This window comes from Pelodiscus sinensis, chromosome 12 (assembly GCF_052426305.1).
Source record: "Pelodiscus sinensis isolate ZL-2025 chromosome 12, ASM5242630v1, whole genome shotgun sequence".
Classification (NCBI taxonomy): Eukaryota; Metazoa; Chordata; order Testudines; family Trionychidae; genus Pelodiscus; species Pelodiscus sinensis.
In genome coordinates, this window is record NC_143063.1 from 25,375,896 (window position 1) to 25,386,321 (window position 10,426).

Genomic DNA, 10,426 nt, shown 5'->3' on the forward strand with positions numbered 1-10,426 from the left:
GTAAGGAGGAGCTCAAGACAGGGAGTGGGTGGCTCAGGGCAAGGGAAGGGATGTGGGGGCTTAGGGAAGGAGTTGGAGGTGCAGGACTCAGGGTAGGGGCTAGGAAGTCGGGAGGGCTTACTGGGGCCAGCTGTGGCAGTACTCTCCAGATGGTGGCTCCATCCACAGGGTGCTGCACTCCCTGGATGGTGGTTCCTCCTGGGGTGGAGCAGGGCTGTATGGGCCAGCCCTAGCCTCTAGCTTGTCCAAGCCAGGGGGCCTCCATGGTCACCCTGACCTGTAGCTGGTTGGGAGTGGGAAAGCTGGAACTCTGGAGGATGGCCCTGGCCTCCAGTTGTCACCCCTGCCCTGCAGCTGGTCCAGGAGGAGATGATGCTCTGGGGCTGATCTCCAACTGCCTCTTTCCTGCTAGCCTGTGACCAGGCCATGATTCCTGGCCTCTTCTCAGGAGGGGTGTCTCCTTGGGGAGGGGGCATGTCCTGTAGGAGGGAGACAGACCGGAGTTCCCAGTCTCTCCTTGGGGGAGTGATGGGCCATGGTTTCTAGCTTCTCCTCTGGGGAGGAGCATATCCTGGGCTGGGGGGGATTGGGCTGTGCTTCCCAGCTCCGTGGGTGGTCCCTGTGGAGCCGCAATGATTGGTTTAGTAGGTAAGTGGGTGAATAAGTGGGTGGGCTCCTTCCCCTTTCCAGGACTATTTGGGGCAAGGAGGCCACTTACCTATCTAGTAGCCAGCAAAGTGGAGCCCCATCCCCTGCTGGCCAGTCTCCTGCTATTTTGGCTGCCTCCAATGGTCACTCTGCAGTGTAGCTGTCCATCCAATCAGAACATCTCCCTTTTCCATGTGATGGAAAATATTCCCATTCCAGGCACTTCCCACTTTCCTGGCACAACCAACCTGACTTTGTTTTAAGTTAAGATAAGAGGAAGATGCATGCCAAAATTGGTGGTCCATTTAGTAGGCGTTCTTGAACAAACAGATTCAGACTCACAGAGAAGCCGTACAAACTCTCTAAAATATATAGACTTGAGTTCCTGATTCAGCATGTGCTTAACTTTAAGTCTCATTAGAGCCAACAGAGTTAGCTGACCAAATTCAAATAGCTAATCATTAACATGTTGGATGGGACTTCAAGATATGCTCAAAACTAAACACCCACTCAGGTAGGGAAGGGCCCACCTGGAGAGAAGACTGTTCATACTTGGCCAAATATTAGCTGGCATCAGCTGGATCCTTAAACATTTAAAACAGTCATTTGCACTTGCCAACCCCCTTTTTTTCCCACTAGCATGAATTTGTGCAGGCACAATCAGGCTTCATGCATATTCTAGCCCAATAACAATTTGGTCTCCAATCTCCTTTGCCTGAACATCAGACTCAAGCTGATGACCTTTCTCAGGTGAGTAGTTCCATCAAATGTAATGAGAGTATTGACTATTTGTCTGAGTCTTTACAGGATTGGGCCCAAAGTAATTAAAATAAGTTGTCAGTTGCTACGGAGGGTTTTCTCTCTCACACACACTCTTTCTCTCTTTGCTTGTAAAATACTATTATTTCTTTGAATGAAGTGTGTGTGGGGTGGGAGAGGAGAGTCAAAATGAGAACATGACAGCATGTGTCCTAATGAGCACAGAGCTCCTGCTTAGCAGCCACTTGAGAGCATAAACATTTCCCAACTGGATATAAATCTGATGAGAGGCTGCATGTGCAATTGGGCAACACAAGTTATTTTTGGTTGCACTACGGGCTTTGGCTGCATGTCTGAAAATAATATATTATTTTTGCATACACAATGTTGAGGGTCATTGCTCATAAATTGCTTAAAATGCTTCTTTGGGAATCTAGCCTTATTTGTTCAGTGGAGAGTTTCTATTTCACTTTGCAAGATAAGGCCTATTTGCTGCTATTGCCCATCACAATGTAATCAGCTTCTGTTATCATCATCAGGTTATTCATTCCTCAGTAACCTGAGGCCCTGTGCTTGAGTTCAATAACATATTTACTCTATGAACAACTTGCTTGTTGATTTGCATTTTTTGTGCTTTTTATTATTATTTTTGTAAACGCTGTATGTGCTGAGGGATGTAGGGGTATGTCTACACTACATGGCTCTGTCGATGGAGCCCTGTAGATGAGGGTTGTAGACATAGCAAAATGAAGTGGCGATTTAAATAATCACCGCTTCATTTACATCAAAATGGCTGCCGCACTGTGCCGATCAACTGTTTGTTGGCACAGCGCGGGACTCTGGACATTCAGCGGTCGACATCAGAAGCCTTTGTCGACCACCCTGGTAAACCTCATCCCACAAGGCATAACGGGGCAGTCAACAAAGGCTTCTGGATCGCCGAGTGTCCAGACTCCCGCACTGTGCCGACAAACAGCTGATCGGCACAGTGCGGCAGCCATGTTGATGTAAATTAAGTGGCGATTATTTAAATTGCCACTTCATTTTGCTATGTCTACAACCCTCATCTACATGACTCCATCGACGGAGCCATGTAGTGTAGATATACCCTAGGTGGGCCACAACAGACAAGTCTTCCCACTCAAATTTATGAGATGCCTAGCAATTTCTCCCATCTGAGGCCCAAATCCAGGATCTAATTCTACCTTAACAGGATATAAGTAATGATCACTAGCTTATACTTGCTTCAGGTCAACTGCAGTTACTTGCAGGGTAGGCTGGGCTATGTGCGTGTATATGTGCGCGTTCACATGCGCTGTATGATTTAAGATTAGTGGGTTCCTTTATAACACGTAAGTAAAATAACTAAACTCTGTTAACTGTCTCTCTTACATTTTCACCTAACAGAATACTTTCTGCATCTCCAACCTTATGCTATTACCAGAGGCATCTCAGGGACTGTGTTGATATACAGAGGGGGCACTTTTCTGATAAGCCAGTCTAAACTGCGAGAGCAATAAAATCAATAGACATTATTCTACTGGATGATGTGAAAGGGAATCATTTCATTACATTGATAAAAAAATCAATAAGTGTTCCATGCTATATGAAGGCAGAGTGTTCAGTACTAGCTGCAGATGAATCCAATATGAATTATGTTATGAAAATAAAGGGAAATAATTAGAGTTAATTCTGCTTTCCAACAAACAATTGGTATTTCATGATAATTTAAAAGATACACTCTCTATAGTACATTGTACATTACAAGCCAATAGACATTATATTACAAGGGGGGATTCATTTTGCAGTAATCAAAAATGTTAAAACTGGCATGTTCAGCAATGAATTTTTTTTAAAATGGTGAGCTAAAGCTTTCCAGGCAACCAGATTATTTTAACTCTGCCTTCAGTGTTTAATTTCCTTGTTTATTTTTTAAATACAGGCAGTCCCCGATTTACGCGGATCCGACTTATGTCGGATCCGTAGTTACGAACGGGGATTTCTTGCCCCGGAGAACTAGAGCAGCGGGACGCCTGGTCCCGCCGCCCGCCTTCTCCGGGGCGAGAAAAGCTGCTCCCCGTCAGCTGATCTGGAAGCGGCGCGGGTCCGGCCCTGGGTGCTCCGCCGCTTTGTTCAGCATCTCCCTGTTCTGCAGACCAGGGAGACGCTGAACAGAGCGGCGGAGCACCCGGCTGGACCCGCGCCGCTTCCAGATCAGCTGGAAGCGGCGCGGGTCCGGCACCCGGGTGCTCCGCCGCTTTGTTCAGCGTCTCCCTGCTCTGCAGACTTGGGGACGCCTGGTGTTCTTATCTTGAATCTGTATGTAAGTGGAACTGGTGTCCAGATTCAGCGGCTGTTGAAACTGTTCAGTTTCAGCAGCGGCTGATGCCAGTTCCGACTTACATACAGATTCAACTTAAGAACAAACCTACAGTCCCTATCTTGTACGTAACCCGGGGACTGCCTGTACACTAAGACCTAGAGGAGAAAATGAGTGTTTTTCACCATTCATTGTAAATGGTATGTTCCAGTTCACATATGTTGTCATAAATCTGAGAAATTCAGAATTTAATACTCATGAAAATTAGAAAAAGCTGCATTGATTTAAAAATTGTTTGTTTTTAAATTCCATTGGTGCAATAAAGTAAAAACAAATTCCTACTTCAAATGCTACAATTGTTGTATTTATACAGTACATTTGCTCACTAAAACAAGCCTCTCTCCTTAATTAAAGACATTTTATATTTTTATTGCCATTGCATAAAAGCTGAAAGACACAACTGGGAATGCATTACTGAGCCATTACACATTTCCTGAGTGATTGAAAGCATTTGGCTTCACCTCATACGTCACAACATACTGTAGAAATGGGATAAAATTATTAATAATACCAGTAATAACAATAGTCACTTAAATAATGCAGTACATATATGCTGAAAGGCTCCCAATCATAGAATCATAGAATCATAGGACTGGAAGGGACCTTGAGATGTCATCGAGTTCAGCCCCCCGCCCTCAAGGCAGGACCAAGCTCCGTCTACACCATCCCTGACAGATGTCTATCTAACCTGTTCTTAAATATCTCCAGAGAGGGAGATTCCACCACCTCCCTTGGCAATTTATTCCAATATTTGACCACCCTGACAGTTAGGAATTTTTTCCTAATGTCCAATCTAAACCTCCCCTGCTGCACTTTAAGCCCATTACTCCTTGTCCTGTCCTCAGAAACCAAGAGGAACAAATTTTCTCCTTCCTCCTTGTGACACCCTTTTAGATATTTGAAAACCGCTATCATGTCCCCCCTTAATCTTCTTTTTTCCAAACTAAACAAGCCCAGTTCATGAAACCTGGCTGCATCGGTCATGTTCTCTAGACCTTTAATCATTCTTGTTGCTCTTCTCTGTACCCTTTCCAATTTCTCCACATCTTTCTTGAAATGTGGCACCCAGAACTGGACACAGTACTCCAGCTGAGGCCTAACTAGTGCAGAGTAGAGCGGCAGAATGACTTCACGAGTTTTACTTACAACACACCTGTTGATACAACCTAGAATCATATTTGCTTTTTTTGCAACAGCATCACACTGTTGACTCATATTCAACTTGTGGTCCACTATGACCCCTAGGTCCCTTTCCGCCATGCTCCTTCCTAGACAGTCGCTTCCCATCTTGTATGTATGGAACTGATTGTTCCTTCCTAAGTGGAGCACTTTGCATTTCTCTTTATTAAACCTCATCCTGTTTACCTCTGACCATTTCTCTAACTTGCTAAGGTCATTTTGAATTATGTCCCTATCCGCCAAAGAAGTTGCAACCTTACCCAGTGGGGTATCATTTGCAAACTTAATAAGCCTACTCTCTATCCCAATATCTACATCATTGATGAAGATATTGAACAGTACGGGTCCCAAAACAGACCCTTGCGGAACTCCACTTGTTATCCCTTTCCAGCAGGATTTAGCACCGTTAACAACAACTCTCTGACTACGGTTATCCAGCCAATTATGCACCCACCTTATCGTGGCCCTATCTAAGTTAGATTTGCCTAGTTTATCAATAAGAATATCATGCGAGACCGTATCAAATGCCTTACTAAAGTCTAGGTATAGACTATAGGCCAATGACTGGGCCTAGGATCAGGCTCACAAACCCTAGGTCTGAACATGCAACCCGCCTCCCCACACACACACACACCGCCCCTCACACACACTACCAGGGTGCTTTCTGCTCTCATGAGTAATCCCTCTGAAGTGGCTGTGTGGAGCAAACTACATGAGCTCTTCCCTCCACACAGAGGGAGAATCAGTGAAGGATCCGAGCCCAGCCTCTGTCCCACAGGGGGTGTTTTCAGAGGGCTTGGGACACTGCAATACAGCCAGTCCCCGAGTTGTGAACAGTTGACTTACGACCGTTCGCATTTACAACCGAAGGTGTTGTAAATGGCAGACCCCGAGTTACGAACGCGATCCACGCTTACGAACAGCACGGTCGCATGTAACTCTGTGGGGTCTGACTTATGAACAAACCGTGTTACAGACCAATTGCTTGGTCCATAACCGGTTCGTAAGTCAGGGAGAGGCTGTACAATGCAGAAAGAACAAGAACAGGACTCAAGGATAGGTGACATCAGAGGGTAAGTGGGTGCTTAGAACTTTACGAAGAAGAAAAGGTCCTGGTCAACACTGAGGCTGTTTACTCTAAAGGCTTCTTGTGCAAGAGAGCATCCACACTGCCAAAGTGCATCGAAAAAGTGATGCACTTTTTAGAAAGAGAGCATCCACACTGCCTCGACACTCTCTTGCATGTAAGCAGTGATTGCTATGGACAGAATGGCCACCAGGGCACCTGTGTTTTTTCCTCTTTCCTCTTCTGAAAAAAAGAACCCTCTTCCCCATCCACACACGGCTTTTTGTGAAAGAATGAGGATTACCAATTGTGCAAAAAATGCTCTGTTCTTTCAATTACATTCTAAAGAATGAGCTTGCAATGTGGACGTAACTCAAGTTTTGTTGGAAAAATGGCTGTTTTTCCGACAAAACTCTATAGTCTAGACATAGCCTAAGAGGGAGATTGTTCTACACAAGTGGATTATAGCAAAAGAAAGGCACAATTATTCTTATCCAATGCATGTCATACATTTGTAAAACTGACTCCAAATTAATTTTGTGTGTCTTACCACTAGCTTCCGACAGAGAATTCCATAGATAATTTCTATATCATGTTTATTTTAAAAAATACTTGTTTTTATTTGTTTTAAAAGTGTTGTCTTTATGTCATCAAATATCCTTATAGTCTTGTTTCCTTTTGACACATAATGGTGTTCTTTCTGATATGGGTTTCATCTGCTATCTCAAAAATCACACATTGAGATTGGTTTTGCTGAATAATTACTTTCTTTTCAAACCATTATTTTATCAGATCTTAAAAATGGAATTGGGTTGCTACTTGTTATTCATGTAATGGTTTCCTCCATAATGTATTGTTTGATGTGTTTGTACATAATAATGTGGAACATGGCTGTTAGGTTATGACTGGTTTGTGGAAATGATTGCATTATGAAGAGGGGGTGAAATAATGTGCATTAATTGTGATGGACTCTGTGATGACCCCCTCCCCATGCTTTATGAACTGGACTCATGGACATGAATATACATAACTCACAGGTGGTTTGAGTGAATTATTTCATGTAACCCTTCAATCTTCATGTCATGATTTGCTAGTTCTGTTTATCTTACTCTGTTGTATGTATCATTTGTGTGTGTAAAATTAGACACAGGGAGTGGGGAATAATTTGTGAGTTTTCAATGTGTGAATGGGAGACATGGAGGGTGTTTCCTGCAATTTCTAGATGAGCCACTGTAAAACAATCTTTTGTCCTTAAGTCTGAGCAGTGTTTGGTAGGGAATTGCCTCAACTCCTTAACAAAAGGAATAGGAAAGCAGAGGCCTAGGTCTTTTGGCTGGGCTGCACCTGAAGGAAGGGGCCAGAGACCCCAGAGTGTGGAAGAAAGCCCTGGTTTGGAGGGACAGCTGGAAAAGACGTTTTAGGGTGAGTTTGATTAAGTTTGTACTGAGGTTTCAGCATAGAATTAGCCAAGCGGTTTTGTTTCTTTTGATTTGTAACCTACTTTGCTCTGCCTGTTTTCACTTATTACTACTTAAATGTTACTGCTTCAACTTAATAATACCATTTTTATTTTCTTACAAACCCAGTGTAAGCTATTGTTATCTGGGGGGCAACCAGTGTGCACATTCCCCCTTTCATTCTTAAAGGTCACTTACCTAATTCTTTGGTAAGATTCTTTGGTAAATCTGGGGATAGGGTTGCCAGATGGTTGAAATAAAAATACCGAACGCTCCCCCCCCCCCAAAATACGGGAAAAAATGTTGAAGGGAAAAAAAAGGGGGGGGGGAGTCCAAAATTGTTGAGCAAAAAAAAAAAAAAGGACTTCAAGTAAGCCAAAAAAAATTTAAAATAAAACAGCATTAAAAGCATGTCCCCTTTAGTTAGTGCAGGGATAGAAGGAGCGGATCAGCACTAAGACCCAGGCATTGCTTCCCCTAGGTATTTTGGCCGGCAGCCACTTTGTGCCGGCAGCTTTGGGGGAACCAAGTAAGCATGAGGGCTGGGGGTGCTGAGAGCCAGGGGAGGGCTTCGGGGGTGGGGTGGGGTGGAGTGGGGGGAGGCTCTGAGTGTTTGTAGGGTTGCCAGGTGCCCAGCATTTTCGCCTCCTGGCCAGGGAAAAATTCAAAAACTACCAGACATTTTAGGTGTCCGGTATTCTCTGAATTTTTTTACTGGTCCTTTGTGAGGTGCTGAATACCAGACACCTGGCAACCCTATCTGGGGAGTGATATCCCAGGAGGCTGGTCCCTAAACTGCACTCTCCTTGGACCTGAAGTAGTTCAGTGTCTGTACTGCTTCTCAGTGAGGAAGGAACCTCAGGTTGGAACCTTTGGCTGGGAGAGACCAGCAGAGCTGGCCCAGCAGGACTGGGCAGTGAGGAGCCCCAGAGAGCAGGAAGATGAGTGGCAGTGGCCATGTGAACCCCCGAGGGGTTGTCTGTGACCGCACCCCGTCACAGACTCCTCTCTGTAAACAGCCTTGGGAGGCAGGTGTATCTCCTAGTGTTCCGCGGCACTCAAGGACCACCCCCATAATCTGGCATTGTACAGATTAAAGAATTGAGCTTTAAGGAAGCAGGGTGGTAAAACAATTGGGAAGAACATAAGCAATCTGGGAGGAGGAGGAGGAAGCACAAGAAAAGAACTATAGAAACTAGGGCAGGATTCTGTAAGTCCTTGTAAGTGAGGACAAGGTGCATTCACTGAACACTGTTGAAGAAAAGAAATTATTGGCGAAATTAATAGAAGGAAATTATGTAAGCAGCATAATAAGATGATTTTTGCAGTGGAATTGTGGGTAAACTGATTAGAGAAAGAGTTGAGAATAAATGAAGCGGAGGTTATAGTAATGTAGGACCAAGATAATTTTGGCTCTGGGGATGAGACTGCAATGCAAAGGTAGGTTGGCCAAGGTGTCTGAGATGTGGGGTTATTTATATTAGAGTTGCCAACATTTGGGTAAGATAGTAAAATGAAAGTGCCTTCTGGACATTGCTGTTAATTGCCCAGGGAATCATTAAAACTTCAATGGCACTTTTGAAATTACCACAAAAGTAAACCTGTCTGTCTGGGTGAAGTTTCCTTAACAATTAAATAGACTGTGTCATCTAAGTCTATGTGAGTGCATCAGACTGCTAGGTTTTCCTGCATGCCCAATGCTTTGGAGTACTCAGAATATTGAAGACACTAAATTAATCCAAATTCTTTTCTTCTATTTCCTATATATTAATCTAGCTAGCAGTGCATCTGGATAATTTATTTGCTTCGACATGGTAATGCCTTTAGTAAATCCATTTAAATACCCTCTGCCTAATTAGATTTAAATATGCTCTACCTAATTTTAGACTCCTCTTTCATCTAGTACATCTATATTAAATTAAAAGAGAGATTTCCAGATTTTACCTCTGTATCTAACTCAACTTTGCTCTATTTCCATTTTCTGGTAAAAATGGTAGAAAAATCCAATTTGACTGCCTTATTTTTTTTTTTGAGTGAGTCTGGTTCAGTGTACGACTAGGATCATATTTTTAATGTCCTAAAAATCCAAAATGACAGAGAATCTGGTGTTATGGAATATAAATTGACTTAGGGGATGAGATGAGCCTATCAGAGGAAGAATGCAAAGACATTTTAGTTAAATGCAGGGGAAGATTAAAATGAGCTAACAAGAGCTCTGTGTAGGACAAGGAAGTCCTGGAAGTCTCTCTAGCCTCTGAAGCATCCAGGATCAGTTAAAGCCACTTTAATAGCATCACTCCCTGGGCTATGATTTCTGTACTGTATCTCTTAGGTTATGTCTACACTACAGAGTTTTTTTCAGAAAAACGGCTGTTTTTCCGAAAAAATTTCACTTACATCCACACTGCAATTGTGTTCTTTCAAAAAAAAAATCGAAAGGACAAAGGGTTTTTTCTGACATTGGTAAACCTCTTTCTATGAGGAAGAAGCCTTTTTCCGAAAGAGCTCTTTCAGGGTACGTCCAGACTACATGCCTCCGTCGACGGAGGCATGTAGATTAGCCAGATAGGCAGAGGGAAATGAAGCCGCGATTAAAATAATCGCGGCTTCATTTAAATTTAAATGGCTGCCCCGCTCTGCTGATCAGCTGTTTGTCGGCAGATCGGGGCAGTCTGGACGTTCCCCTGTCGCCAGAAAACCCTTTTGTCGACCGCCCCGTTATGCCTCGTGGGATGAGGCATAACGGGGCGGTCGACAAAAGGGTTTTCTGGCGACAGGGGAACGTCCAGACTGCCCCGATCTGCCGACAAACAGCTGATCGGCAGAGCGGGGCAGCCATTTAAATTTAAATGAAGCCGCGATTATTTTAATCGCGGCTTCATTTCCCTCTGCCTATCTGGCTAATCTACATGCCTCCGTCGACGGAGGCATGTAGTC